Source organism: Artemia franciscana, chromosome 7 (genome assembly GCF_032884065.1).
Source record: "Artemia franciscana chromosome 7, ASM3288406v1, whole genome shotgun sequence".
Lineage (NCBI taxonomy): Eukaryota > Metazoa > Arthropoda > Branchiopoda > Anostraca > Artemiidae > Artemia > Artemia franciscana.
This window is the reverse complement of record NC_088869.1, coordinates 58,319,404-58,345,991: the sequence shown is the minus strand read 5'-3', so window position 1 is coordinate 58,345,991 and position 26,588 is coordinate 58,319,404. Positions and strand designations below refer to the sequence as shown.

The 26,588-nt window shown below is 35.2% G+C and overlaps 1 protein-coding gene across 1 annotated transcript in view; it reads left to right on the top strand.

Annotated features, from left to right (window-relative positions):
- Positions 1-23,892, top strand: part of LOC136029535 (uncharacterized) — a 327,964-nt gene extending 304,072 nt beyond the window's left edge. The window contains exons 23-27 of the mRNA XM_065708005.1: positions 4,385-4,546; positions 8,915-9,198; positions 13,385-13,544; positions 20,080-20,281; positions 22,690-23,892. The gene's annotated coding sequence lies outside the window, so the exon portion shown is untranslated. The remainder of the gene's footprint in view (positions 1-4,384; positions 4,547-8,914; positions 9,199-13,384; positions 13,545-20,079; positions 20,282-22,689) is intronic.
- Positions 23,893-26,588: the final 2,696 nt, after the last annotated feature.

Sequence of the window (26,588 nt, the reverse complement as noted above, 5' to 3'; positions counted from 1 at the left end):
AAAAGCTAGCAATAACGAAGTATTTTAGGCAAGGGGATGGAAACATATATCCATTTTCAAATAGAATCGGGGAATAGTGACATACAATAGAATAAATAGCATTGACAGATTGACTGTTTTACCAACGACAAAAACACGCAGAGATAATTTTGAAGAATTCTTAAATTTTACAAAAGAGATATTATGTTAAATACAATTTGGATGAAAAACAAGTAGAATTAAAGCCAATTTAATGATCATAGTTCAACATCTCTTCCTGGGTTAATTTCATATTCTTATTTGATTTGTATATTAAGTATCACTGTTATGGTTATAAATTAAAGACATACTTAAACTCGCTTTACCGTTGACGATTTTAGTCATGATTTTGTCATATTTTGTTAAATAGACAATACAGAACAGGTATGATATCTGTTGGACCTTTTTTGGTTAATTGTATGTGACAACGCTGATCTTAGTTTTTCAATCATTTCACAAATATCTGTCACGTACTGAAGTCGTCAATTAAATGCTGGTCTTTTGGTGCATGCGAAGCAGCGAAGGGGTACTGCTTCTCATTGGCTTGCGAAAAATAGATACTGTTAGACAACAGTTCGTTTATTTTAAGGGGGTGATTATTTCTGAATTATGGTATTCTCCATTAAGGGCAATCGTGTGGTTTCTCTGTTGAAGGTAAGGAGGACTATGTTTCGACAGTTTTGACTTGTAAAGTGTTAACACTGACTTTTATTCATTTTTTTTTCACAGTCTTTTCTTTTTATGTTGCTTTTCCTTATTAAGGGCCTACTGGCGTGTCCACACGTCCCATGAGTTACAAAACTTCTCCCAGTAATGGGTTAAATTGCATGGCGATGAAGAACACCATCGTGGGAGGATCCTCTATGGGAGGACAACTGCGACAGGGCGTAATATCAAGATCTATCGACAACGACCTCTTTAAAGGACTGCCTCGACCCTTTCAGGGTACATGCAAGACTGGGGATCTTACGGTCAACTTTTCCCACTTGAAGAGTGGCGCCCCTTTAGGAAATTGTAGCCTAGTAAACAACACAGCACTCGCATGGGATTCTAATTATTGGAAATTTTTCTGGGCTTGGTTTGTTTTGATGGGCGTTTTCGGGCTGAAAAACCTCTTCCTAACTAATTTATCTACTATGGGCTGCCTCCCCGTAGTAGTATAATATTTGTAGGCATGAATATATAATGAGTAGGAGGTAATAGGCTTGGGACTGTTTATGCAGGATTTCGAATCTTGTTGATAGAAAAGTATCTCCAAGTGCTGAAAACCATGTTGTGACCAAGATGGGCCTAGGATTGTACAAAGCCTCCAACTTGCTGGAGGTCCCAGGGAGTTCGTGCTGTCCAGCTCTAAGCCGGCTTAAGCGCTTCGGTGTAGACTTAAGAAGATATGTTGGTCCCCGTCCTGCACTGGTATCCGGGATCATAGCTTTTTCCTGTGGCCGAAATAATTTCAATGATTTAAAGAACATGAAAATTGGAACTTGGGATGTTACGACGTTAAAATGACTATCGTATTGATATTTTGACTGACGAATTCAGACAGTTTGAACTGGATTTATTAGGAGTTTCAGAAACTCATATCCTAGGGTTAGGAATCATAAAATTAGGTGATATAGAATTTGTTTAGTCGGGCAGGAAGGATGGGGTACATAGACAGGGAGTAGAGCTCCTGATGAATAAGGAATCTGCTAAGTCTTGTTTAGGCTGGGAAGGTATTAATAATAGAATACTAATTGCTCATTTATGACTAATAAGTTCAGGGTATCAGTTATAGTAGTATATGCCCCTGCTGAACCGACTGACGGAGATACTAGTGACTCAGATGAATTTTACTTACAGTTACAAGAGCAAATAGACAGGGTACCAGGTAGAAATATGTTGTTTTTGCTAGGCGATTTTAACGCCCAGGTTGGTAGAAATTGGGATAGATGGTATCCTTGCCTAGGTGAATTTGGTGTAGGAAAAGAAAACAGTAATGGCTACAGACTTCTGCAATTTTGTAGGTATAACAAGCTAATTATAACCAATGCGCCAATACGGTGTTTGGTCACAAAATGGCCCATATTGACATGGTTTTAACGTGATGGTAAGACAGCAAACCTTATCGATTATGTTATTGTAAACCGAAAAGTAGCAGGATCAATACAAGATACTAGGGTGTTTAGGAGTACTTTTATTGATGTTAAAGTAAAGATCACCGTCTAGTAGTGTCTAAGGCTAATTTAAAGCTGATATTTTGGATGGATAACTACCTCCCGGAAAGTTGTGATGTTGGTAGACTCCAGGATGAAATTTTTAGAGAAATATTCCTGGAACAGTTGAATACTAAACTTGAGAGTTTAAAATTTGACAATGTGGAAGATGGATGGAATAATTTTACAAAGCAATTTGTGAAGTTGCTGATGGTATCTTAAGGAAGAGTATTAAGACTGCAACTAGGAATACTAGTGAAAAAGCTTTATGTTTAATAGAGAGATGAAGTAAAGAAGAATTATCTGAGTGATAGATTATGTGAAAACAAAAGCAATGTAAAGAAAGTGGAGAAAGCACTAAAATATGAACTAAGGAGATGTGAAGTGGAAGCCATAGAGACAATTGCTGAGGATCTGGAAGATGCAGCTAGAGGGCATAATAGTAAAATATTATACTGGTATTTTAATAAATTGAAAGGGAGTAGTCGATCCGGACTTCTCCCAGTTGAAGATAGGAATGGGCCCACAATTAATGATAAGGAAAGAGTTAAAGAAAGATGGGCGGAACATTTTGAGAATTTGTTAAACCGAAATACAGTTGCAGGAAAAGATATAGATGAAAAAGAAAAAGTTTTTGATATCTTAGATGTGAAGGAAGATTTGTTTTATGAGGAAGAATTAGCGATAGTACCAAAAGGAATATAAAATAATAAGGTACCAGGTGCTGATAGTGTGATAAATCAGTTTCTTAAATGTGGTGGCTCTGAGGTTAGAAATAAGCTACTGAAAATTATGAATATGGTTTTTGAAAAAGGGGGAGTACCTAATGATTTTTGGAAAACCTAATTAAACCACTGTATAAGAAAGGTGACAAGAGTGAGTGTCGTAATTATCAAGGCATTAGTCTGGTCTCTGTAGGTAGCAAATTACTTAGTAATATGATACTTTTTAGACTGAGAGATTCTGTAGACAAAGTTTTAAGGGAAGAACAGTGCGGTTTTAGAAAAGGTAGAGGATGTGTCGACCAAGTTTTCACTCTTAGGTTAATAATTCAGAAGTCCCATCGTTGTCAAACACTTTTGGTCTTCAGTTTTATCGATTATGAGCAAGCTTTCGATTCTGTTGATAGAAAAGCGTTAGCAAAGGTCTTATCCTTATATGGTATACCGGGCACATACATTAAAGTGATTTGTGCTGTGTACGAGAATAATACTGCTGTGGTTAAGGTAGGAAATGAGGTTAGCAACTGGTTTTGTATTAAATCAGAAGTTAAGCAGGGTTGTATTCTATCCCCTTTATATGGTTCATTTTGATGAACTTTGTCTTAAGGAGCACAGGAAAGGCAATTTGAAACCACGACATCAAATGGGGAGGAAAAACACTCCTGGACTTAGATTATGCTGATGATTTAAGCATATTAGATGAAAGTTGTAGACGGTGGGAGCAGTGAAGATGTTAAAAGTAGAATAGCTAAGGCTCAGGGTGTTTTTTCACAGTTAAAAAAAAGTTTGGAAGAATAGGAAGATAAGTCTGCAAACCAAGATTAGAATACTGGAAGCTACAGCGATGACAGTGGTCATTTATGGCTCTGAAGCATGGGCGCTCCCAAAAGTGGACGAAAATTTACTAGATGTTTTCCAGAGAAATTGCCTACGGATTGTTCTGGGTACCCAGCTGACTGACCGTATTTCAAACAGTGCGTTGTACGAAAAATGTGGTTCAGTTCCGCTTTCTAGGGTTATAAAGAACGAAAGGTTGAGATGGCTATGCCACTTTCTGCGGATGAAGGATGAAAGATTGCCGAAGGTTGTCCTTTTTGACCAACCGTCTGGGGTTACACGGAAAGCAGGTTGTCCTCGTCAGGGTTAGAAGGATGTCACAAATAAAGGTTTAAAGGAAATGGGAACTTCCTGAGAGGGTGTAAAGAGGGAGACCTTGAATAGATTAGGTTGGAGTAGGAGCGTGCGTAGCTGTGTTGGCCTCAGGCGGCTTGGTGCTGCTGTGAGTTATTAGTAGTTAGTAGTAGTAGTTTTCTTATTAAGAGCCGACCCTTAACTTGCTTTAACTTATCCAAATATTGTTTCGTATCTTTAGTGTGTTTATGTAGTGGAATGTTTATATTTTTATATATTCCCTTCAAAATTTTCGTCATTAATTTACATTATTTACAGAATTTGAAGACAAACATCGTACTCCAACTGAATAGGCTTATCTGTGATAGTCCGAAAAAAATGGATGTTTCAAATTTCACAGGGTGGTTGTTTCACTCGAATTTCATAGAAATTGATGCCGAGAAAAAAATTGATGTTTTGGTTCACGTTATGTATGTCAAGGTAAGTGTTCCTCAATAATCACCCTAAGAAAGTGTTTCCCAAAAAAGATGATCTTTCAAAGAAAATATAGCCGCATTTTGCATAAGATGAAATAAGGATACCTTCACGTTCGCTTTCACTTCCACAGTCCCAAGGCAATGGCTCTAAATCGTTTAATTAAATAAAAAAATTAAATTAACTGAAAGTAAGAAGCAACATTAAAATTCAAAACGAGCAGTTTGTGTTTTAGGAGTCGTTCTTATAGAACTGGGACAAAAAGTCAAACTCAAGTGTAAAGACCTAGGTATTGAGGAGTGGGCAACCTCCCTCATACAGTGAATAATTTCACTGTATGAGCCGGTAACAAAGCCGAGTAACAAGCCGGTTAATTCGGAAAATATAAAAAAATGAAGTATTTTTAACTTACGAACGGGTGATCAGATCTCAATGAAATTTTATGTTTGGAATGATATTGTGTCTCAGAGCTCTTATTTTAAATCCCGACGTGATCTGATGGCATTGGGGGGAGTTGGAGGGGGAAACCTAAAATCTTGGAAAACACTTAGAGTGGAGGGATCGGGATGAAACTTGATGGGAAAAAGCAGCACAAGTCCCAGATACATGATTGACATAATGGGAATGGATCTGCTCTCTTTGGGGTAGTTGGGGGGGGGGGGGGGTTAATTCTGAAAAATTAGAAAAAATGAGGTATTTTTAACTTACGAACGGGTGATCAGATCTCAATGAAATTTGATATTTAGAAGGATATCGTATCTCAAAGCTCTTAGTTTAAATCCTGACCGGATCTGGTGACATTGGGGAAGTTTGGGGTGGGGGGAACCTAAAATCATGGAAAACGCTTAGATTGGAGGGATCGGGATGAAACTTGGTGGGAAAAATAAGCAGAAGTCTTACATACGTGATTTACATAATTGGAATGGATCCGCTTTTTTGGAGGGGGGGCTAATTCTGAAAAATAAGAAAAATTACGTATTTTTAACTTATGAAGGAGTGATCGGATCTTCATGAAACTTCATATTTAGAAGAACCTCGTAACTCAGATCTCATATTTTCAATCTTAACCGGATCAAACGTACTTGGGGGGGGGGGCAGTTGGGGGGACCGGAAATCTTAGAAAATACTTAAAGCGATGAGATCAGGGTGAAACTGGATGGGAAGAATAGAAACCTGTCTAAGATACGTGACTGACATAACCGGACCGGATCTGCTCTCTTTGGTGGATATGGGGGGGGGGGGGGTAATTTTGAAAATTGATGTACTTGTAACTTACGAAAGGGTGACCAGATCTTAATGAAATTTGATATTTAGAAGGATCTTGTGCTTTAAAGTTCTAATTTTAAATTCCGACCAGATCCTGTGACATTGGGGGGAATTGGAGGGGGGAACCGGAATTCTTGGAAAACGTGAAAATTGGGGTATTTTTATCTTACGAATAGATGATCGGATCTTAATGAAATTTGATTTTTAGCAGGAATTTATGTCTCAGAGCTCTTATTTCAAATCCCGACCAGATCTTTTGACATTGGGGGGGGGAGTTGGAGGGGGAAATCTTGGAAAAAAACTTGGACTGGAGGAATCGGGATGAAGCTTGGTGGATAGAATAAACAAATGTCCTTGATACGTGATTGACAGAATCGTACTAGATTCGCTCTCTTTGGAGGAGTTGGGGGGAGGGGCTCAGTGATTTGGCGAGTTTGGTGCTTCTGGACGTGCTAGCACGATGAAAATTGGTAGGCGTGTCAGGGAGCTGCACAATTTGACTTGATAAAGTCGTTTTCGCAGATTCGACCATCTAGGGGGCTAAAGGGAGAGGAAAAATTATAAAAAATTAGGTATTTATAACTTACGAGTGTGTGATCGGATCTTAATGAATTTTGATATTTAGAAGGACATCGTGGCTCAGATCTCTTATTTTAAATCCTGACCGGCATTAAGCCTCTTATATTCCTTTTTAAATCAATCTATTGATTCATAGAATTTTGTTAGAGCTCATACCATATGATCTCTTGGCTCTTCTCGCCTCGTCATAAGTGCCATATGAGCTCTTAGCTCTTGTTAATTGACTTATTACAGTTTATTTATTGACTCATAAATGATTATTCATTACGATTTAACTTTTTCCCTGTTATTTTTTGCAGTTTTATAATTTTTAGTGCAACCATGTGATTTTTTGACTCTGAAGTCCGAATTTAGCCCTTTGTGGGCTTGTGATAGAGATTTTTCTTGAAATAAATATCTTATCTTATCCATGTACTTGCGGAAACTCATATGTGGGACTTGCTAACGAGGATTTGTAAATGAGACTGCTACAACATCAAGATTCTATTTCGTCAGCTTTAAAGCAAAATTCCAAACATGAAGATTTCACATCAGCCTTATTGGAACATATTTTTGATTTTCTAGACCTTTTTATCTTGTTCGACAATGTCTATTTGATTTCTAGGAACCGGAGTTTAAAGCAAAATATCCAGGAAACGGTTGAAATTAAGAACATTTTATTCAAGGACATGGGTTTAGATAGAGACCCTGGTGATTTGGGCTTGAACTTTATTTACGATAGTGTATCAAAGTTACATAGAGTATGGCTCATTTCACCCAAGGTATTTAACCATTGTCAAATTCTTAGTTCAAATAAAACCAACAAACCGGAACCTGGAAAGTCAAGGAGATTTGCTTCTGGTATTACATTGAAAAAAGAATGATATTAAACAACATGTAATTACATTATTTTGTATAAATGTTACCGTGAATATCCGAAATCTCGTTAATGTTGACAATCACCGTTGAATGTTCGAAATTCCCTTTTCTCTGCTTTGGTTCAATTAGCTTTGTGAGTCAGCTTTTTTAGTCTTATGGAAGCTATGGTGGTAAAAGTTAAAGTTAGGTTAGGTTTAATTATGTTAGTTTAAGTTAGGTTAGGTTAAATTTGGCTCTGCAATATCAGAAATGGATTAAAAACCTAAGTTAAGCTAACATCACCTAACCAAACCTACTCTGTTCTAACCTAATGTGTCATCATTAAACCTTGCATTAAAATTGAAGATGCTGACTGTCAACAGTGACTAAATCCAAGGAGAAAAAAGGGTATTTCAGACACTCACTGGTGAATGTCGACATTCACCAATTTGTGGAAATTCACGGCAACATTTTATATCATTGATCTGAATTATCTTATTTTATTATCTCTACCGATGACGTTCACTGCACGTGCGACCAAAATATCCAGTATTTTTGTTAATAATAACTGTCTTATGAATGGATGTATCCCTATTCGTACTTCGATTTTTCGTCTTGGAAAGGTAGTGTGGTCTTCAAAATTAACTACGTTAAACCATCGGTTATGATGAACCATGTTTCGCTTTTTACTATGTTTTCTATGTTTTTTACTATGTTTTTTACTATTTTTACTATGTATCTATTGCTGCAACCATGATGGAAAATCATTAATGATTTCTCTTAATCAGTAATGGTTTCATCATACGTCTTTTATCATTTAATGATTCGTCTATTCAAAAAACAAACTAAGCAAATAACTCATTTATGTTTGGTTTAATCTAATTTTAAAAAAAAAAAAAAAAAAAAAACAGGGATATTTCAAGCTTCGGTTATTTTGGTCAAAATTTGATACATTAAATGCCATTATTAAACAAATTAATGTCTAAGAAAAAACCCAATAATTGTGCTAAATCTTAAATTGCATTAAACAAATAAAGTAACTTATATAAGTTCTTCTCTTCTTTCTTGCCTTAAGGAATGAATCTGCCACAATTTGAATGTGCATTAAGTGTAGTTACTTGGCAATGGTAAATGGTAAATACCTAGAAAGGTAAGCTTACTTTGACATAGTATTTTTCTTTCGAAGTTTTACGAAATATAAAAAAAATTATTTGCAAAAGCATTCAAGTAGTTTTGCGATATTTCATTGCGATATTTTAATATCTCAGATAAACAAAAATTCATTAGTTCCCCCCTCCTTGTGCTAATAGGAAAAATTTTGGGCTATGGAGGAAATTGGCGTTTAATACATGGACTCTAGACTGTATTAAACTGGCGTTTAATACATGACTGACTTTGACGTTAATCCATAATAATAATAGTGTTTACTAATCTGAAAAAGGGCTAGTTATTTAACTTCAGTTCAGAAGTTAGAGTTTAGATAGTAAATCTCCAAACCATACTTCTTTAAAATTATGAGTTATGGCCAATCAGGGCAGAGGGAAACAAGAACAATATAAGTTTGAATAGTGCAGAGTTTAGGAAAACTTTCTTTGTTTCAGGAGAGTATGAGGAGTTCTAAACTCATTGTTTCTTTTTTGTATTTTTTTAACAAAGTATCTTAAAAAAAAAAAAAAATACATGCACATTTAGGTCACTGAGAAACCAGAATACGCTCCGAAGTTGGCTGAAGTCTTGAAGTTATTGTCTGAGAAAGAAGTACCTTTGGTTAGAGGACGTGGGAAAGTCAGTTTATGCCAGCTTATTGTCAACAGATGTCAGCAGACTTTCGAAAGACAAATAAACAGCAAAGAAAAAATTGTATCTAAACAAGAGGCCTTGCGTGAAGCTGAGACAGAAGAGAAGAAGGCAGAGCTACTAGTCAAACCGGATGAGAGAATTGCGAAAGAAAAACAAGTTTTACTGGGATTTATCAGGTATGTTTTTTTTTTTACTTTTCGTCAACGTTTAATAATATTTCATTCATATTTGTGTTGAATATATGTGACTTTAACTCAGAAAAACTAACGGTTAGCTGTCGATTTTCAATCTATGAATTTAACTATGAGTTTTTGTAATTTTTGACTTTTATATACAAGCTCGAATATCGTGACTAATTTTTTAAGAAAAAAAAATACTCAAAACTTTACGAGAAAAGAAATTTAACAGTTCCTCCTTCATTATTTTAACATTGACAATCATTCTTTTTAGACCCCAAGGAATTAGTATAATCATGTATCAGACAGTCAGAAAACCTGAAACTTTTACCGTTTGAAGCAATTCAATCTTGGTAGCTTCGTAAGGAGGTGGAGTGTTGCCCTGGCTCTCACTGTGGTCACCATTTGAAAGTTAGCTTTAAAGAATATCTTAAAAAGAAGTCTCGAAAGCTGTCAGCTGACAAAAATTGACAAAAAATGAACATACAAAAAAGAAGTGCTAGCCTGTTGAGTCTAGCTGAAGAAGACATTAGGCTTGTTGAGGCTTGAGTACTGGAGAAGTTGAGGATCATTTCGGATATAATAGGATGTATCCTGTGTTCTTATTTTATAACAACCTTACAGAATGCACGTTTTGTCGATTTCTAAAACTGCTCCAGAATGAGTATCATATTCTAACCATAAATGACACCGGTAAACATGTCTTAAGAACTATTTCAACGCAGCGGTTGAACCGTTGTGCCGCATCTACTTGCACCAAAAAACGGAGGAAAATTGACGGACCGCGCAAAAACGGCCGTTCATGCGTGAAATCGCATCAGTGGAAACCCAGGGTTTGTCCTCAATGCCTCTTTGAGGTGAAGAAAATGTGACCAACATTTTTCTGTGTGTTTCTTCGAACAGCGTCTGAAGGTACTGCAAAGACTCGGGAATATTTGAACAATGTACTTACTATCTCAACAATATAGCAATCTAGAAGAATAGAGTTACTTATAGACACAGAAAATAGTATTTGGTACGGAAGAGGGGGGGATGGATCTTTTAAAGATGTGAATCAAAAACGTAATGTGATATCATCACAGTGTCTATATTGTTCCCTCAATTCTTCGCAGAGATTAAATAAAAAAAACAAGTTCTTTTAACTGAAAGTCAGGAGCGTCATTAAAACTTAAAACGAGCAGAAATTACTTCGTATATGAAAGGGGCTGCTTCCTCATCAACGTCCCGCTCTATACGCTAAAGTTTGACTCTTTCTCTCAACTCTTCTTTTTAAAACGGCAAAAAAATTTAGCGTAAAGAGCGGGGCGGGGCGTTGATGAGGAAGCAGCCTCTTTCATATACGAAGTAATTTCTGTTCGTTTTAAGTTTTAATGTCGCCCCTTACTTTCAGTTAAAAAACTTGTTTTTTTTTTTATTTAATTTCTGAACGTTTTTGAATCAATGCATGTTTTGATTTTGGCTTAAATTTTGTCCCAATTCATTAAGAATGACCCCTGAATCACAAAAGCCGTAGAATAAATAGTTGAAATTACTAAAAATACTTCAGCGTAAAGAGCGAGGTATTAGGAGGAGGTGAGCCCCTCATATGCATAATAATTTCTGTTCGTTTTAAGTTTTAATGCTTCTCCTTACTTCCAGTTGAAAAAACTTTCATATTTATCTTTTCATTGTTTTTTTTAAATAATGCTAGAAAATCCTGCGCTCCCTTCATGGAAATTTTCTTCCCCCATGTCATATTCCTCGATTGAAAATTCCCCCAACATATCCCCCTATTCTCAACCCCTCCCCCCAACCAAAAAATCCCCCTGAAAACGTCTGTACACTTCCCAGTAACCATTACTATATGTAAGCACTGGTCAAAGTTTGTAACTTGTAGCCCCTCCCACGGGGACTGTGGGGGAGTAAGTCGTCCCCAAAGACATAGTTAAGGTTTTTCGACTACGCTGAATAAAATGGCTATCTTAGAATTTGGATCCGTTGACTTTGGGAAAATAATTAGCGTGGGAGGGGGCCTTGGTGCCCTCCAATTTTTTTCGTCACTTAATAAGGGCACTAGAACTTTTCATTTCCGTTAGAATGAGCCCTTTCGCAACATTCTAGGACCACTTGGTCGATACCATCACCCCTGGGGAAAAAAACAAAAAAACAAACAAATAAACACGCATCCGTGATCTGCCCTCTGGTAAAAAATACAAAATTCCATATTTTTGTAGATAGGAGCTTGAAACCTCTACACTAGGGTTCTCTGATACGCTGAATATGATGGTGTGATTTTCGTTAAGATTCTATGACTTTTAGGGGGTGTTTTCCCCCTATTTTCTAAAATAAGGCAAATTTTCTCAGGCTCGTAACTTTTGATGGGTAAGACTAAACTTGATAAAACTTATATATCTAAAATCAGCATTAAAATGCGATGCTTTTGATGTAGCTATTGGTATCAAAATTTTTATCCATTTTTTATTGGTATCCCTTTTTTAGAGTTTTGGTTACTATTGAGCCGGGTCGCTCCTTACTACAGTTCGTTACCACGAACTGTTTGAAAATTTGTTTATCAAAGACTTACTTCTCGTTGCAAAGATCAGTAACAAAAATTCAAGGCGGGGAGTAAAAATGAGAGTTAAGAACATCATTTAATACAACTTGAATAGGTATGACGCTTAGAAAATTATCAAGCAACTTCAAATAGATACCAAGTCTTTTGGGGTAAGATGTGAAAAATTTACTGTAAACTACACTTTTCTAAAGTCAATAGAAACAGACAGATGAATTCTGCCGCGTTCAAAGCATTTATTGGCAGTACCACTGAAGGAACGCACGTTGCATGAGGTCGAGCGGCCTTTCCTAAAGCCACGTTTAGCTATGGTTTGCTACTACCTAAATCTACGTTGGTTTAACATCCCTGTTTTGTAAGGCAATCATGGAGCCTTTTATCCACAGTTTTTTCAAATATTTTTGAAAATAGTGGAAGGATTGATATTGTTCAGTAAATTTATATATTCAGTTGAGAACCACCTTTGCCCCGGGGGAGGGATTTCTTTTGTTCTTTTAAGTACATCAATTTTTTTAAGTGGAACAATTTTTCTATGAGTTTGTAGTGAATTGGATGTCACTTTTTCTTCTTGCCCAATAAGTCTTTAGTAACTTTCCAAATTCCTTTAGCATTAACATTATTTAAGCTCATTTGGTTTGCCAACATTTTTGAGCTTTTCATCCCATCAACGTTGCTTTATTGCTTATTACTTTGAATTCTTCCACTTTGTTGACATATCCACTATTTAGGCAATCCACACAATTTCGACTTTCAAACCAAACGCCTCAAGAGTTTGCATAATTACCCAGGGTTACACGATCCTAATATCCTGATTAAACGTACAAAAAGTGTCATCTTTAATGCTAAAAACCTCAGAGAAATTGGTGCTTCTTAACTTTTGTCTAAACCTTTGTGATTATTTAATGGCCTATTTTTTTAATGGCCTAGTCTTTACTCATTTATTAAATTTTTTCAGCTCAAGGTACTGTTATGATAACCGAGGAATTGTCAGTACAGGGGTATAGAACCACATCACCACAACTACGGTCCATACACCTTTAACCTACAAAAACACTACTCATGAAATTAGCTAAATGAGTTGTGTGTTGTAACATTCACGAGAGAAAAAGATCATTGGCAACCATCAAATAAAAATATTCAACATTCACTCTATTCAGTGAAAGTAGATCAAGGCTCATATCATCCATACCTATAAAATATAAACCGTTGTAATAAATGTTTTCTTCTGTAATATTGATTAGTATCGAAGTTTTCTCTTTTTTGTTGTTGAGGTTTTGATAATAAAAACTGCAAGAAGTATTTACTGTTTTCAGTAAAGTGCAAATGACATTCGTAAGTTTTTAGAGAGTTCGAGAGCAGGTAGATAATCCCATTCTTTTTTTGCATTTTTCAGCCTTAATTTGTATTGTGATTAAATTTATTGTTTAGCTTTTGATTTGTTGACCGCTCTGACCTAACTATTTATTGTAACATTTGTTCGTTTCATGTTTTTTCTCCTCGTCCATAGTAATATATGGTAATTTTCTACTTGATGTAATTTTCAGTTTTGACTTTTGTTCATTTTAGGTTTTATTTATTCATTAATAACAATTTCTGTTGGGTTTTGAAAGGGCCTAATTGTAATATTTCTTCTAGATTTGCTGGTGAATTATTCAACTCAAAGATGTTGACTATTGAAACTATGGATTTTTGTATTTCTGAATTACTAAAGTTGCGTACTGAGGGACAGCTCGAATGTCTTTGTGAATTACTTTCTTTAATTGGTAAATCCTATGAACAAGAGTATGATGCTAAAGTAAGTTCAACATTCTTAATCCAAGCTACATAAGCTATTAAATTTATATTATCATTTTCTTAGTTAATTGCAATTAATGCGATTTATAGTTAGCAAAATTAATGTTTGTTTTTCTTATGCATAAATTTGTTCGAGAAAACCATTTAAGATGTCAAATTCTCGTCAACAAAAGAAAATAAAGAAAACGTCAAAAAATAAAGTTTTATAAAGACCGATTAAATGAAGCAAAAACATTATAACATAAGTTTTTAGGTGTTACTAAAGAAGAAACTGAAAATATTAAACAGTTCTCATACTCTCAATTTTAAATAGTCCTCATACACACAAAGAAATAGTGTACCAAGAAATAGAAATACTCTATTTAGAGTATATAGAGTATAGAAATACTCTATAAGAATACTCTCAATTTTAAATAGTCCTCATACACACAAAGAAATAGTGTACCAAAGAAATAGTGTAGTTAGGATTTTAAATGTAGCATTTCTCTCTTTTTTTTTCTTCTTTCTATGATGAAATTTGTTTAGATGGTGTCGTTTTCTTCGCCTTAACTTGCTTTTCCCTTTCATTACTAGAACGCCACTCGGTTTGAAATCAGAAGTTTCAAATTGTAAAACTGATACCAGTTTTGAGGTAAATTATGTAAGAAATAATTTATTTATTTATTTTTCTTTATTTCCCTCAAAAAATGAGGAGTACGCTACAATATAATATAAAGAAAAAACAACTGATAACACTTACAATCAAAACGTATCAAATATTGATCGAACACTTAAAAAAAAAAAAAAAAAAAAAAAAAAAAAAAAAAAAAAAAAAAAAAAAAAAAAAAAAAACACTTGCTAAATAGATTAGCCTATAAATCATGAAGAGCCAGAACTGTTACTAAAAAACGGAAATAAATTGTGGCCTAAAAGGCTAATTTTCGCCCTATCTTCAAATGTTTTATATTTTTTCTTTATACAGACTACAGGATCCTTCACATTAAGCTTTAAAACAATCTCAGTGTTACTAAAAGAAAGGGGGAAACCAAGTAAAAATTTACAAAATTTAAAATAAGCAACTTTAATGGGCGAAAGATCAGAAGGTCTGAAATTTCGGAAGAGGAGGGACGGGAACAATACGTGAGGCAGAGCAACAGCGCTATACATACGACCAAGGACGTTCCGACGGTAAAGACCCCGAAAACGAATTAAAAGACCAAATGCCTTGCGTAGTTTCATCTGAACATGCTGAACCAGGACTGGTTTGAAATCTCTTTTCGAAGCAGCATAAGGTAATCCCAAATAAGTGACTATTGGCGACGACTGAAAAATAACACCATTGCCGCAATCGAGAGTCGCCCTGACATTATCTTCTAAACAATTTACAACAAAAAATTGACATTTTTCAAAACTGATAGAAAGGCCCAAACCTTTTAAACAATTAATTAAAATATTAAAATTAGAAACAAGACTAGACTTGGACCGGCTTAGAAGGATAATATCATCAGCATATGCAATGTAAGACAGATTTCGAGATAATGAAACAAACGAGCAGGAAAGAGAATTAAGGGCAGTAGCTAAACAAGAATTGAATATATAAGGAGAAATAATTCCTCCTTGTCTAATTCCTCTACCCACTTGAATTAATTTGGACTGAGATGAAGACGAACTCGGACAGATACGGATCTTTAAACCAGAATACCAAGAGCGAAGGACTCGTATGACAGCTAGGGGCAATCCAGCATGGATTAAAGTGAGCAGAGCGGATGCATGAGAAATGTTATCAAAGGCCCCTTTGATATCAATCAAGAGGGCGTATAGCGGTTGACCAGAGATTCTCGCTTCTTCAATAACTTTGCTGAAAGATGCATGGGCATGGTCACATCCCAAACCTCTCTTGAAACCAACTTGATTAGAACCAGTGTCAAGAATTTCAAGAAGATCCTTCAAACACAACTCAAACACTTTCCCAATCATAGAACCCCTAGTAATTGGCCTCCAGGAGCTACAAGATGACAAGTCTTTTTTCCCGCTCTTAGGAATAGGCTTAACTATGCCAATATAGAATGACGATGGTACTAAACCAGTAGTAAGTAAAAGGTTGAAAAATGCCAGTAGAGTAATAAGAAAAGAAGAAGGAGCAAGTTTGAGGTGATTAGCAAATAAGCCATCATGATCCTTAGCCGACTGCGCCTTTAACGTTTTGATTGCTCCACGTAACATATCCTCAGAAATCCTGTAATCAGTTGAAAAATTCTTCAACCTTTCATCTAATTGCAACACAACACTGTTAGAATCGTACGAAGTCGACAACTTAGAAAAATAATTTTCCCACTCTTTTAGCGACGGTGTGGAATTAGTATCAGGCATGTTAATCCGCCTATTGCCTCGGAGAACATTCCAAAGGAGATTTTTGTCCTTGTCGTTATCAATGTTTGAAGAAGCTTCTTCTATGATCAGGTTATTATGACGACGGAGCTCTGCTTGGAATTCAGCCTTTCTCTTTTTCATTAGCAAAAAAACTGGATGCGAGTCTCTTGGCTTACCGAGGGCCCGCCATTCCCAATACGCTTGTTTTGCCGCCTTATTAGAATTCACCAAAAAAGGATTCAGGCTCCAAAAAGGTTTCTGCGCGCCCAATCTTATCCTATTAGTAGGAAAAACTGCCGCAGCACCATACTTTAAGCAATGGATTAATTCAAAATAAAGACAATTAATAGTCAAAGAGGGATTACTATCCATTGAATCCAAACTATCAGGGATATAGACTTTATCAATGAAAGTCCCAACTCTTTCTTGGTAAAGCGGTCTAAAATTTGGATTCCAATCAACCCGATCAAAAAATTTAGGAAGCTTATTACCAGAAAAACGAACTGGGGAAGGACGAGAAGCCAAAGGGGGTATAAGGAACTGAAGCGGCATGTGGTCACTAACGGGGAAATCTTCGATTACAGTAACCACAGGCAAAGGATCACTTGGGTTAGAAGAAAAAACATGATCAATATTAGTTGTACTACCACTCCAATGAATATAAGTAAAATCCTGGGACTTCGGTAAAACAGAAAAATTAGGAAGACAAGAAGATAAAATTGTACCCCTTTCATTTGCTATATTTGGATCACAGTTAAAATCACCTAAAATATAAGTACGCAAATTTGACTGTAAACTAGAGACAAAACGACTAAGATTAAAACAGCATTGAGTAAACGCATCAAAAGAAATATCATCATGGTAATCAGTCGGAAAATAACAATTAATTAAAACTACGTTTGAAAAACTACAAGCTAAAAAATTTGTATCAATTGCTAGAATAGCTGCATTAAGAGACTTGGGTAAAATAGTAGCTAAACCACCGGAGGGACGTCCACCAGTCGGTGTAGCGGGAACAGCAAATATGTCATGCTCAGTGGACAGACTAGAAAGCAGATTCAACGAATGATCAAGGAGGTGGTGTTCCTGAAGACATAATAACGATGCTTTTTCATTCAAAAAACTATGAAGTACAGGTAATATCCCTAACACACCATTTGAATTAAAGGACGTAATACAAAGTAATACATTCATTTACAAAATTTCTTTAAAGTCGGACACCTAAAGCTGTAAACTGGATGATCATTCGAGCCACAACTGGTGCATTTAACTGGCGCTTGACATGGGGAGTCTTTAGTCGAAATGTGATTACCGCTACATCGGGCCTCAAATAATATAAATTTATTTTCAATTCATTTTCAAAAATGAAAATGAAAACTGAGAATTACCAAAATTAAGGGCTTCAAACGCCACGTTTGGTAACCTTTTCAATGAGAGTTCCGTAACTTTAGTAAGAAATTGGGCCCCCTTTTCCACTTTTATTTTGGCTGAAAATGTTGAAACCTTCTTTAAAAAAAGGTCGTGCAATGTTTGTCATTTTCAGTGCAAAAATGAATCTAAGCTGTAAAATTACCTGTGCAAAAAAAGAGTAATTCCTGAATTACTTAAAAAGATGCCGAGTTCTAGCTTGAGACTCGGCATCCAACTCGGCTTAAAAACAACTTAAGTTAGCATACGGTCAAAAAAAACCTAATTTTTCAATTGATGCACAGAAAGTCAGGTTAGGCCGATCTGTAAATTATTTATTTTTTTAACGAGCTAAGTCTTAAAACTGTCAAAATAATTATTGAGTAACAGCTGTACATTTTTGGGGATTTTCTGTGGGGGCAGGGGAGAATAGAAAGGTCTAACGAATATACCTTTGGGGTCCATGTGTCCCTCAGGACAATGGCCATAATTACGTAAATTGATCATTTTTCCCAAATAGTTTTTAGTAGAAAAGGCGAGTTTGTTTGATCTATGTCGTCTTGTCAGCTTGCAACTCATAGAGTCGTTCAATGGGCAAATATTATTCAGAGCTCCTAAAGAATTTACCACTGAAACAACCCGTTTATCTAAACAGACCCAAGACGTTATGTGCACAGGATCTGTCGAAATACACTGTTTGAAAGTATTGGGGGAGGGGGATGGGGTTGTACGGGGACAAGTGAAACTCAAATTATATCTTGGAGAGAGGGGCAGAGATAACTCAAAGGGTACTTAGTATTGCAAGCTTATTATAACATCACGCGTAAAATATCTTTCAACCACCCTGGAGGATATAATTGGAGTGGATGGGGAGAGGGAGGGGGTAAAGAAAGTGGGACTTCATGATTTATATTGGATGGGGGATGGTAAAAATATTTTTTCTTATTTTTATAAAACCATTTTTGGTTCATAAGTCCGATAAGAATTAGAATCTCTGTCAGGATTAACAGTTAGTTACAAAAGTAAATTATAAACAGTATGTGATGCCATATTATTAGAACTCCATATCTTCAATTTCTCGCAAATGTCACTGGTAGATCAATTTGAAATTCTTTGGGAGTGATTAAGGGGCCATATGGCCCTAAATTTTGACAGGGGGGAGGGGTCAAAGGTTTTTTAAAATAATAGGCATGAAAGCATGTGGTAACTATAACCGTGCTGCTGGAGAATTACTTGAAAGCTACAAGCTACAAATCTACAGCTCCTGGACCAATGCTGCACTCCTATGTACCTACATTATAAGATAACACTGTAACATGCTGCCACTGCATCAAGTATGATTGATATCTGTGGCTAAGAGTTTAAAGTTATGATGAATCGGTTAACTATCTTGGAATTTTCACTTGTAGGGACTTTGTTGGCCGAATTAAGCAGTTTGGTGAAATGTGATCGCTTTTACTACTTTAAAAGGGTCCTAGGACCCTAACTTTCTGTTGAAACAAGTCCCTTCCTGTCCATCTAAAAACACTGAGTCGATACGATTAGTCTTACAGGAAAATAAAAAAAAGACAAAAGTGCGGCCCATTCCAAAATCCAATTTATCCAGGGATTTTAGGATTGGAAACTGTAATCCTTCAGTAACGGGTTTTCGACCAATGCAATCCTAATAGTGAATTTCTTATTCCAATCATTTCTTTAATGGTTCTTGCCGCCATTATCTTATTGGTTTCATGCTCTTTTAATCACTTTAAATCACTCTTTCTTCAAGCTAACTCTTTTAAATCGATATTTAGTATAATTATTACTTTTTTCTAGTCAATTGACAATGGCATTTTTTTCTCATGTAATTGTTTCTTAAACTATATTTTTCCTTTCTCAGTACTATTATCTGAAGTTCCCTCTTTACCAGGTTGTAAATACTGCTGCCAATAAAAGATATCTAAGGCTATTTTTACAACAGGAAAACTATCCTTTTTCTTAAAATGGTATGTGCGATTATGCGATCTAAATTGAATTTCAACTCTGTTTCGTTTGAGAAATAAAGTATTTCTTTATTTCTAAAGTATTTCTAAGAATTATAATATTCTAAGTATTTTTTGAGAATAAAGTAGATGAAAAAAAAAGTATTTCAGAGAAATAGTCTAGAAAACACGTTGCTGTGATTTGTCTTCTGGCAAAAAATGTGAAATTCCACATTTTTGTAGATAGGAGCTAAAAACTTCTACAATAAGATTCTCTGATACGCTCAATCTGATGGTGTGATTTTCGTTACGATTATATAACTTTTAGGGGGTGTTTCCCCCTATTTTCTAAAATGAGACAAATTTTCTCAGGCTCGTAACTTTTGATAGGTAAAATTAATCTTGATGAAAGTTATATATTTAAAATTAGTATTAAAATGCGATTTTTTTTATGTAACTATTGGTATCAAAATTCCATTTTTTAGAGTTTTGGTTACTATTAAGCCGGGTCGCTCCTTACTACCTTACCACGAACTGTTTGATGAATCTAGAACCTTTTTTATGCTTCTCATGGGAAGTGGCGGGAAAAAACCTAAAACAGATAAACACATTAAACGTTGAAGGCATATTTATGCCTTCAACGCTAAAAAAGCTTAAAGCTCAAAAGCTTTAAACGCTAAAACCTTAGCTCAAAAAGCTAAGGTTTTTCCACTGTTTGTTTTGGTGTTTGTTCTTTTTATTGCAATAAAAGTTGAAAAGAAAACATATGTTGATGGTTTCTATTTGTTCGAAAACTAATGCAATGTTCTTCTTGTTTAGTACCAGAGAGCAGTTGCTGAATCAGAAAATAAATCCCAGCCATTGCAGTTCCAGTTGACGAAGCTAGACGTCTATCTGAATGAAATGAGAGGGATTTGTGGAGGTAAAAGCACAGATGTGGTGTCTCGTATTCGAATCATGTTAACAGACGTTCTAGACCTAAAGGAGAGGGCTTGGGTTCCTCACCAAAATGAAGAAAATTGTAAGAAATCACTCTCATTATCTGTTAGGGACAAGAACAGACATTTGGAAAATAATTGCTGTTACAAAAAAAAATTAAAAAGCTGTAAACGTCATTGACTTTTAGAAAACGATGATGAAGGAGAATCTAGTTAGTAATAACAAGTAATAACCGTTTGTTCAAAACGGACAAAGCTATTTAATTACCCACTTACGTGGTTTTTATAAATTCGTGTCTATTAAGGACAACGGCAAATGTAAATTTCGCAACAACAAGAAAATTAGCTCGAAGTTAAGATTTAAATGATATAACATTAGAATTACTGTTTCGATAAATAAAAATGCATGGTGCCAAATATACCATAATATATACCAAATATACTATAAATATACAAATATACCAGATATACTATATATAATAAATATACCAAAAATATACCATGCCAAACCTTTCCAAGTCTTTTAAATAGCATCTTATGTTCATGACATTGATTTATAACTTCTATTTCTTCAACACAAAAAAAAAATCAATTAAATTCTTCTTTCTTCTTTGTTTCTCTTGGTTCGTTAAATGAAAATAATTTAAGCAGCAATTGATTCATAAATTGGATAATTTTTAACAATTATACTAGAGGCTTAGATTACTACTTTTTTGTTTAAACCATGGAAACAAGCAAATAAAACAACCAGGATTGGCGAAACTTATATAAAGTGATTTTTTAAGATAAAATGATTATTTCCATCAATGATTTTGTTTTGAAACCATGTACTCGCTGCAAGAAATCATGTTCAACAATATCCACGAACGATTTTGTTTTTGCTAGAAACATCAAATAATTTAACAACATTTTCTGGTGAAATATTTTAAAGAAGAAACAGAAAAAAAATAGAACTTTGTCCCACTCTTTTAGTCCAAAACTAAAGCTAAATTGTCCAAACATAAATAGCTTTTGAATTAGCCGAGACTCATGGACGTGTGTGGGATTAAATTTGACGGTTACTCGGGTCTTTCTGTATGTTCTTAGATGACAGTTTAAAACTTATATTTTAGGGATCTTTGAAATACCGAATTTGATTACCTGGTTTGGTCAAGATCGGACAAAACCATGCACAGGGGATCTTATTCCTTCCTCCGTTTCTAAAATCATACAAAGTTCATTACACTTATACATATAAGCTTTTAATGGGCTTTTATGCATTTTTGCCTAGTTATTGAACGGCAAATATGAATTTCGCATGCTAAGTAATATTTTTTATATTGTAAATTATTCACTTTAGTGACTTTCATTAGTAATATTTCCCATTTATGTCGTTTTTAGTTTTTAATGGTTTCCATTGTCCACTTGCATTGAATAATTATTTTCACCTGTCACTTGCTCTATTTATTTTGAAAAGAGCAATGAAATAAAAAAACTTTGAAGATCCATTCACAGTTAGATTTTACTAATTAGATTAATCAAAATACACCAAACGGTGTATTTTGATTTCGCTCTTCTGTCTGTCCGAAAGCTTAGATTTGGCCAGTTCAATCAGGAACTCATGTGCGTAATTAACTTGATCTGGCAAATAACAGATTTCGCATGTTAACCGTCACAAAGACTGAAGAGGAACAGAGTACCCTAGGCAGGGGACTTAGTATCAAACTATGCAGCTCTTCAAAAAGAAGAAATTGGTCAGCGTGTGTGAGCTGAAACAGCAAGTTGACCCTTTGAAACTCGGCCAGTAATGCCCTCAAGAAAACAATCAAAAGTTAAACAATTCACAAAAAAATTAATTCAAAATACATCAAACTCCCTAAATGCGGAGCCCTGCGGAAATAAATTCCCTAAACGGAACGCGATGCGGAATAGCGTTCCATGAGTTAAAGGAGGTCTTTTTTCGGTTTGGCGTATAGCCACGGTAATTTTGGAATATTTTAACGGTTCCTAACTTTCAGTCAATTAAGCCCAAAATAAACCCATATTAAAAAAAAAGCCCACATTAACGCCTCACGCCCACTCCAAAATTCAACCCGTACCTTGTGGCTAAAACAAGCCCATGGGGTGCGAAATATTAAAGAATATTAAAGGGAGCTAATGAAATAGACAAAAAGGATATTTAAGTAATAGCTAGGGCATAGGCATTAAGTAATAGCTAGTTATAATAACTCCAAAGGGGAAATGATACTAAAAAAGAGTTAATTGGGTAATTAGGGCCAAAGGTCCAGTATTTTTTCTTTCAGAAATCGCTAGAAAAATTGAAGGGGTGTTTTTTGCCAAGTACTTTACTCGGTATTAGTAAAATCTCATTGTAAACGGGCCTTAAACAAAACGATCACCTGAAATTTTGTTGCTAAAAAGGTCCTATTCTTCACTTAATATAGTTGTAAGGTTTCAAACTGCAATTTTAATCTTTATTATAAAGATTGTTTCATAGAACATTTTTATTTAGGCCAAAAGGAGAAGAGGAAAAGGGACAGAAGCTCAAGGAAGACAGATGATTCATAAGCTGAAAGAAGCCCTAAACAAATATGACACGCATTTTTTTTACAAATCAGCACGTTCCTAGGATGTATAGAAATTTTGAGAGAAATTAAAGGCCATCTATATCCCACTGTATTGGGGTTATAAGAGTTTTCCCTAAATTAACACGGTAATCACCCTAAATTAACACGGTAAGTTGAAAGTATAAATTAAGTATCTGAAGTGCTTCACGTTTAAGACCTCATGTTCACAAGAGTCAAGAAAAAGATTGAAGGAGGAACTGACAAGAGCTTGGCATTGAAGTAAAAGGCTGCAAACTGGAATAAGCAATTGCAGACTTGAAATTAGTGAAACATTTTGAGTGCTCGGAAGATTTTTTAGTGGAATTTTTTAGCCAACTTTTCAGTGGCACTGTCTGCTAGGCCCTTAAAATACGTTTATTTGGTGATCTTACAACGTCTGAAAATGGGATATACATCTTTTACCTTAGGTTTCCATGGCTGTTTCCAAGGATAAGGAACAATGTGGTCCGATCTGTGTTAATGACATGGAAAAAGCTAATTAGTAACAATGGATGCAGTATCATTTTTCTAGGCTTTGCAGCCAAATTCGTAGAAAATGTCAAGTTCGGGGGAAGTAATTCAAAATATATAAAATTCAATTCATTTAAACGTAAAGTCCTCCCACCGAGATTTTAGGTGCCTTTAACCGTTTCTCTTGAAATTTAGCGTCTCCTCTGGAATTACCGGTGTTTTTGATCATAAAGTGCCTTGTGTAAAACTGTGAGATTTGAGGCCAGTTTACGTCCATTTAGTTTGTGGCTGATTTATTTGAGAAGTTTTTGTTTCAGTTCTGTTTATATATTTTTATTTCTATTTTGCAATTTGTTTTCCCCCAAAAGGTTAGAGCAGGCAACATATCGTGCTATGCACGATGACACTTTCAAGAGAAAGATCTACGTAGGCTGTAGTTTGTAGCTGATTATTCGGAAACTTTACCTATGTTTTTGTTTTTGTTTCGTAAGTTTGTTTTCCCTAAAAAGTCAGAACGTGCGTTTTATTTATCATGCAATGTAACATGCTATGTCAAGGGAAAACTTTACAATTCAGTGCTTTATAAGTGGTCATATTTCAAACTTATAAATGAAGAATAAACAATTATCAACGAAAAATTTTACATTGCTGTTAGTCTTTACGTATACAGGATGGAACATTAGGGGCTTCTCACCCCTAGATTTACAAATTTTAGAATTCCTCACTTGTTTCCATTAGTCACATGAAAAGTTGGCGTGTCTCAGGGGACTTTAAGTGAATTACCCTGCTTCCCACAACTATACTCCTACGTACGAGTATGTGAATAATGCTAGTTTCAAACCACTTCTATAAACTTTCAGCTCGGAAACGATCACATGTCATTGTGCAATGGGTACCTGAAGCTATCGTAATACGGGAGTTTTGCTCATTACAGAGTAAGTGATATCCATTAAAATTGTGAGGAAATTTATGCTTATGATTCCCGAGTCTACTCTATTTTGTCTGACAGTTTGGGGACCGAACGAAAGCTTTCAGGAAAAGTTCTATTTGGGTGGAGGAACTTTTTTTGGCAAGAATTTTGTTTTGTAGGGTCTAGGGTGATTAGAGGGTGGAAACCCTACCCAATCCCTTTTTATCTTGAAAACCTAATAACTCCAATGATATCAAAACAAAGTTTGAGATAAAATAGTCAAAAATTCCATTGGATTGCTTCTGCAATCCAAGTAGATGTGTCAACACATCTTTGTATTGGTTCGAAAGTTATTTATTTAAGTCTTTTGGTCGAAGCGCCTATTCACCAAAATGCAAACTTGAAAAATAAATTCGTTAGCCTTAAAAATGGCTTAGCTCTCTTTTGAGCTGTTTAAAACTAGTATTTAGAGTCTTTTAGCCAAAGAGCCAAAACTTTCTACGTATGAAAAAAGTTTGAGCCTCCAAACCCCCCGAAATGGGCCAAAAAATTAGATTTTCTATTGAGCTTGAAAAGCATAGGTAATTTCTTGAGCTAAGAGAGTCTAGCTTAATGCACAAACGAAAGTGAAGAAAACATTGGTTTGCCCAAAAAGAGACTCCAAAAAGGGCATGCAATTTTTTAACTAAGGATTTGGAAAGTACGCACGCAAATTCCTGGGGTCCCTTGATATGCATAACTGTTTAGATAGGGGGAACTGATCTTCCACAAAGTAAGCCCAAAAAGGACTGAGGCTTTTTCTCCATCATGTTGAAGCTAGTATCTTAAGTCCTTGGGTCAAAGGAACCCAAATACGAAACAAAAAATAAAGTAAAACGAATAATTTTGTTTTACCAGAAAGCAGTTTCCAAAAAAAAACTAAGAACTTGTGTAATAATCGAACATGTTAGATTATTTATTTCAAATTTGACCCCCTAACATTTCTGTGCTCGAGCCGAGTGCTCCCTCAGCCCCCTCCTCCAAAACCACCTATGTGGAAAGAAATCTTGGAAAACTTTTGAAAAACGCAAGTTTAAATATGTTTTTAAAATCCCAGAAAATTCTGATGATTCTGTTCCAAATTTTCTCATGCTAATCTAAGGGAAAATTCAGACTTTTTGTTGAAAAGGGCCACCACAAATCAAGCCCTGGCTGAGGCTGGACCATTGACTGGGTCAAGTTCGTTAAGTAATTGTTTAAAATTTAGGTTCTTTCATTGTTAATATTTTTTTATTTTTTGATAAAGTCCAGCTGCATTATTCTGATTCCTCTATTTCAGCACAGGCATTTGCTGCAGGTGAGTGGCCCCCTACTAATTGCACGATAAGAGATACATGATCTGGTTCAGTGAATATTGACTGAAGTGACACCCAAGCAAGCTAGTGACTACAGAAAGAGCAAAATAATCTAGTGATACGCAGAGCCGTAAAAAGGGCGATTGGAAATATTGGTCCCATTCGGGCCTCACTTTTGAAAGGGCCCTGCACCACCATCAAAATGAACCATTGATTTTCAAAACTGTCAAATGTTCTCAATAATTCCAGTAAGCGTGGCTTTTGAAGAGAGATCATTATCCATACCAAAACCGATAAAAAAAAACAATGTGATATTAAATATAAAATCAGGATAGACTAGACAATTTAGCAGTCATGTTGACTGAAATTGAAAAAAAAAAGGAAAATAGGTTTTAAAACCGTTTTAGAATCATTTGCAGAACAAAAATTTAGAAAAATGTAAGTTCAAGTGCCCATATTTGGTGATGTAAACTTCAAAACATTTTCAGCAGTTTCAATATGAAACTGCTGAAAATTGCCCAGTCAGGACCCGCGCTGCCATCAAAATGAATAGTTTGTTTTTACTGTGAAACATTTTTAACAATTCCAGTAAGTGTTGCTTCTGGAAAGAGATCATTTTTCAGGCTAAAACCAATAATAAAGTATACGATATCAACAATGAATCTGGAAAAATTAAATAGTTAAGCAATTATGTCAATTGAAATTGATGATACAACAAAAATTAGATTTTTAAACAGTTTTAGAAGGATTTATAGAACAAAACTTAAAAGCTGGCAAGTTCATATATTCATATTAGGTGATGCAAATTTCAAAAGGGCATTTCAAACAGTTTTATAAAATCTAAATTACAAAACCTGAATAAACGTAAGCTCAAAATGAGGGAAAAAAGAGGATAAAACATAAGATCAGAATGAACAAACTGGACCATCGAATGAGACAAGATTAGAAAACAATCTAAGAGATGCAAATGCACGGGTGAAAATGAACAACATAGACCAACTAAGTGACAGAACCAATTTGAGCAGCTAAGGCAAGGAACATTATAAGATTTTCTTAAGCAATGATGAACGAAAATTAAGAACAAAGAAAT